Source organism: Cricetulus griseus, chromosome 3, assembly GCF_003668045.3.
Source record: "Cricetulus griseus strain 17A/GY chromosome 3, alternate assembly CriGri-PICRH-1.0, whole genome shotgun sequence".
NCBI lineage: Eukaryota > Metazoa > Chordata > Mammalia > Rodentia > Cricetidae > Cricetulus > Cricetulus griseus.
In genome coordinates, this window is record NC_048596.1 from 270,200,564 (window position 1) to 270,206,585 (window position 6,022).

General features: G+C 47.0%; 1 pseudogene; it reads left to right on the top strand.

Moving 5' to 3' along the window:
• Positions 1-4,855: 4,855 nt before the first annotated feature.
• On the top strand, positions 4,856-5,603 carry LOC100760297 (annotated as a pseudogene).
• Positions 5,604-6,022: the final 419 nt, after the last annotated feature.

Consider the following 6,022-nt stretch of genomic DNA (forward strand, 5'->3'; position numbering starts at 1 on the left):
AAACTCAAGGAACAGTGCTGACTGTTTTTCAGTGTGAGTTTTCCCATCAATTAGCCTAATCCACTCAATCCCTGACAGGCATGCCCACAGGCTAATCCCTCACAGTGTGCCTGGAGGCTTGTCTCCCCGGTGACTTCCAGTCTGTGGAGTTGACAGTTGATACTAATCACCACCACCACCACCACCACCACCACCACCACCACCACCACCACCACCACCACCACCACCATGAGGTGTGTCCCAGGGGAATATTAGGATGCTAATTGCGGAGAGGCCCCTTCTCTCTCCATTTCTGACTGCTGTGAGGTGAATGAATGGTCTTCCTTTGTCAAGGTGAGCGGAATTCTGCCTAGAGGTAAGACCCTTTCCCTGCTGTGAGCTGGCGAGACCTTCTTTGCCATGTACTCCCACCACAATGCACCATTCCACCACAGGCTCAAAGCAAAAGGATCGAATGGCAATAGACTGAAATTCCTGAAACCATGAGCCAAAAGGAGCCTTTATAAGCTGAAAATCTGAAGTCTTTAGACACAGTGGCAGACAGCTGCCTAACACAGTGCACATGTGACCTGAGTCCTCACCCTGGGAAAGTTTTCCCACAAATCCAGAGCCATCAGCAAGAGAGAGCAGAACCCAGAGTCCCCTGACTGAGTTTTTGGCAAGGAACACAGAAATGTGTCTGCTTTCATGTCTAATTACTCTTAAGTGTACCAAAATTCAGTTGAAAATCGGATCTTTCAGAAACAGTGTTCAGTCTGGGTTTCCAGCTCTGCTTTGAGATTTTTGGCACCTGGGGCTGGAGAGATGGCATGGGCTGCCCTTGCGGAGGACCTGGGCTCTATGCTAGCATCCGCATGGCAGCTTATAACTGTCTATAACTCCTGTCCTAGGACATCCGATGCCCTCTTCTGGCCTCTTCATACATGTGCTACACAGACATAGTCAGGCAAAGCACCCATGCCTAAAAGTATTTTTTAAAGAATGTCAAAAATAAAGTGTTTTGGTACTAAAAAAAAATCGGTTGCAAAGTGGAGAAGAGACACATTGGGAAAAAAAGTCATTTCTATGTCTAATAGGTTTCCTATGGGCCCAGATTTCCACATACAAACAAAAAAAGGGGTGGAAAGGTTCAGACAAAATTGTGTCACATTAAAAAATTACAAGCTGATATTTTGGAAATATGTTGGTATTAAATGTGGAACTGGCTTCCTTTGAATTGAGAATAAAAAAGTCTCTTTAAAAGATGATTATTTTCATATTCAATCTGTGTTCCCGTGACCCAGCATCCTGTCCTGCATTTATTTTTCTAAAGCAAGAGATCATCACATCTGGGAATGAAAGCAGAGTCGCTGACCCAGGCGGGGAGTGACAGGCCGATGTTGGGTTCATTACTCCTGTGTTGTGGGAACCCTGGCAGGATAAACACAGAGGAGTTGGAAGGCGGGAGCGTGGGCAAAGGAGACGCTCCCCAGGTGATACCTACCTTTTGACATCTTGTTCAGTTCAGAGTTCCAGCACTCAGATGGTGTGTGAGTGTGTGTGTGTGTGTGTGTGTGTGTGTGGTGTGTGTGAGAGAGAGAGAGAGAGAGAGAGAGAGAGAGAGAGAGAGAGAGAGAGAGAGAGAGAGAGAGCACTCAAGAATGGAGGTCAACATCGGATCTTTCTCACCACACTCTGTTACTTTTGAGGTGGCATTTCTCATTGAACCTGCAGTTCACTAATTGGCTAAATTGACTGGCTGGTGAGCCCCAGGGTCCTCCTGTGTCTGCCTCCCAGGGGCTGAGTTTACAAGTGCATTACCATGCCCAGCTTCTTACATGGGTGCTGGGGATCTGAACTTGGGTTCTGATACTTGCACAACAAATATTTTATCAGCTGAGCCATGCCTTGCAGCCCAGTGTTGGGTTTTGCAGGGTGTACCTGAGATTTAGAGTCCATTGCCAAATGTAAAGTCCTTGACTTAACCTTTACTGAGGACATAGATCCTTTCTTATTCCTTAGAAGAAATTTTGTTTCCAGAAAAATTGAACCCACCACCCACTCAGGCCTCCCATTAAAATCTCAAACTACATCTAAAAAGAAAAAAAATCTGCATCTGGCTGCCCACTTGTCAGCAGTGTAGACCTGATCCATGTGTCCCCTAACTAGAATCTCCTCCCAAAAGAGGAAAGTCTTGGCGTGAGTTCCCAGCACCCACGCCTCTGGGCTTGAACAGCTTGTGAAAGATCATAGGTCTAAAGTCCCCTGGACCCTGAAATGTAAACACTGCAATAATATGAATAGGATTTAAAATAAAAATGGTTTCTATCATTTCCCAGATGTCTGAGTTAATGGGCTGCCTCTCTGAGAACTGGGGAGATTAGCCTAAAGAGGAGACCCAGATGGCCAGGCGTGAGCCCCAGGGGACCCAGCCCTGGGCTCTGTGCACAGCTGTTTCCGGTTCACTGTTCCTCTTTAGCAAACACTGTCCTGAGAAGGGTGCTTTGGATGCACAGTGGGGTAGTTGAGACCTTTCATGTTGAGGGAGAGTAAGACTGGATGGAGACCCCAGTGAGTGGAATAACTGGACAGAGAGAGTGTTTGAATCTTCTGGAACACAAGGACCGATGCTGCTAGGAACAACAAAACTTCTGAAGTGCATAGGAGCTTGTGAGCTCACGTGGGAGACTGAGAGGCTGAGCTCAGTCCACCTGGTCATTTGCCAGTAATGTTTTTCTCCAAGAGTTGGTGGCTTATATGGGGAACAATATTAACAGAAACATTTCCATGCTTGGTTTCCATAATTACAGGTCAAGCTTTCTCTGAAGGCTCTCTTGAAATATTCCCATGCTGAGATGGAGATTGAAATACAATGAAGTGGCCTTAGAGGTGCCTGGGAAGCAGGACTCCTGGCAAAGGGGACCTGGATGCACATCCGGCAAAGCCTCTGGAACCTTAATGACATAGTGGAAGGCTCCAGACAAGAACTGTGTGTCTGACATGATTCTCTCTTTCAGACTGGAAAAGGGTCAGTGTTCCACTGTCTGATCCATGTTGCATACTATATAGAGGCAATATGGCCTGAGACAGGGCACATCTGGGCTTCGAGGCTGGACAGGCCAGGAGCCAGCAAAGTGTGTAACCCATAGGTCTGAGTATCTGATCTGTGTGTGCATACTGGTGTGTGAGGTCCTTCTGTGTGTGCACACTGGTGTGTGAGATCCTTCTGTGTGTGCACACTGGTGTGGGGATTCTTCTGTGTGTGCACACTGATGTGGAGATCCATGCACACTGGTGTGGGAATCCTTTTGTGTGTGCACACTGGTGTGGGGATCCTTCTCTGTGTGCACACTGGTATGTGAAATCCTGTGTGTTTATTGGTGTGTAAGATCCTTCTGTGTGTGCACACTGGTGTGTGAGAGCCTTCTGTGTGTGCACATTGGTGTGAGAGCCTTCTGTGTTTGCACACTGGTGTGGGGATCCTTCTGTGTGTGCACACTGGTGTGTGAGAGCCTTCTGTGTGTGCACACTGGTGTGGGGATCCTTCTGTGTGTGCACACTGGTGTGTGAGATCCTTCTGTGTGTGCACACTGGTGTGTGAGATCCTTCTGTGTTTGCACACTGGTGTAGAGATCCTTCTGTGTGCGTGTGCGCGCGCGCGCGCGCACCCTCCCTCCCCCCACCATAGTGTTTTGTGTAATAGAAAGCCACCAGCCACCAGCCACCAGTGTTGACTCTCTCTGGTTCTCACATCTCCACTCTCTGACCTGAAATGCCAGATACGACTTGTCATAAACATACAGAAAACTTATTGCAACTTCCCGCTATTTGCTGTGTTCCTATTCCTTCATTACTGGAAGCCTTTTCTTAACCCAAGCCTACTCTAAATGATAGAGGAGATGACTGGGGACATGGCTCAGTGAGGAAAGTGCTTGCTGTGGAAGAATGACACCCTGAGTTTGATAGCCACAACAGCTGTGATGGTGCATGTTTGTAATCACAGTGCCAATAGAGATCGGAGGGCCACTGGGGCTTGCTGTCCATTCAGACTGGGCAAAAATAAGGTGAGCAGCTCTTGAGGAATATTCCTGAAGTCGGTCTTTGGCCTCCACATGTATATATGCACATACATTTGCACACTTAGATACACACACACACACACACACACACTAAATGATGAAGGAAATCATCTACATATCAAGGACATACTCAGAATCATGGGAAGATATCCTGCCTTCCATAACTGTGGAGTTTGGAACCCGATCCCTCTTCCTACAAGCCAGGCTAAAGCTTGAGCAGGCAGGTAGGTGGAGTTATCCTCACTGATACTGAAGACCACAAGACACAGTGATTGACACAGCATTAGTTCACTGGACTGTGGACTTCCTGGGGCTGATCTGAATGCCGTGGGTCAGCGTTTTCTTCAGCTTGGAAGGCAGTGAGATGCCCAATCTTTGTTTGCCCTTGTGACGGCAGCCACCCCCAGGCCTTTGGCAAATGCTCTTTGCCCTCTGCACTCTGCACTCCTGAGTTTGGCCTCAACACACAAGCCCATGGAGACAGTACTACCCCTCAGCCTATACCTTAGTAAGTGGTTGCTTAAAGCAGAAAGGGTGCCTGGTTCTCCCTCAGAGAGGCTGATGCTCAGGTAAAAGAATATAGAGGAAAAGGCAACACAGTAGGGTAATCACAGCTCAGGAAATGCCCTGCAGATTTCAAAAGAGCCAGAAAAGGAGGTGTGACATGATATTTTCTATGACTTCTTGCTGACACTGGGGTGTTGTTGTTGGGGAACCAAGAAGGCTAGATGCTGGCCAAGGCTGGGAAGACCAGGCTACAAAAATTACTTAAAATAGCTCTCTTTTTCTGACTAGAACCATGGAGGCTGTGCCGGAGAAGAAAAAGAAGGTTCCTGCTGTGCCAGAAACCCTTAAGAAAAAGCAAAGGAATTTCGCAGAGTTGAAGGTGAAGCACTTTCAGAAAAACTTTGCACTGAAGACACTGCAGAAGGCACGGAGGAAGCTCATCTATGAAAAGGCAAAGCATTACCACAAGGAATACAGGCAGATATACCGGATGGAGATTTGCATGGCTAGGATGGCAAGGAAAGCTGGGAACTTCTACGTGCCTGCAGAACCCAAGCTGGCATTTGTCATCCGAATCTGAGGTATCAATGGTGTTAGCCCAAAGGTCCACAAGGTGTTGCAGCTGCTCCGTCTTCGACAGATCTTCAATGGCACCTTTGTTAAGCTCAACAAGGCTTCAATTAACATGCTGAGGATTGTGGAACCATACATTGCCTGGGGTACCCCAACCTGAAGTCAGTAAACGAACTCATCTATAAGCTCGGCTATGGCAAAACCAATAAGAAGAGAATTGCCTTGACAGAGAATTCCTTGATTGCTCGATCTCTTGGTAAAATCGGCATCATCTGCATGGAGGATCTAATTCATGAGATCTATACAGTTGGAAAACGCTTCAAGGAAGCAAGTAACCTCCTGTGCCTCTTCAAATTACCTTCTCCACGAGGTGGAATGAAGAAAAAGACAACTCATTTTGTGGAAGGTGGTGATGCTGGCGACAGGGAAGACCAGATAAACAGGCTGATTAGACAGATGAACTAAGGTGTAATCTTGTCAGTTAATAAACAGTCACAGCTTGGCAAACTGAAAAAAAAATACTTAAAATGTATTTTAATCATACACACACACACACACACACACACACACACACACACACACACACACTCCACCAAAAGAAAACAAAACAAAGAACAATCTCAGGAACAGTGTCACCCAAGGCCAAAAATCAGGAATGGTGTCAGTGAAAAGGACAAACTGTGACCTTAAAAGCCATATCTGGGGATACCGATGCCTCCAAGAAAACCAAAGGGGTGCCAGAGTTTCAGTGGTCACTTCCGTGTACTCAGGGGTGTGTTCACACTGACTGAGAGGGATCATCTAACCAATAGCTGGTGATGGATGGAGGGTAGAGTGAAAGGTCAGCTGTTGTGAGTAGAGCAGACAGGTAGAGACCTGGGGTG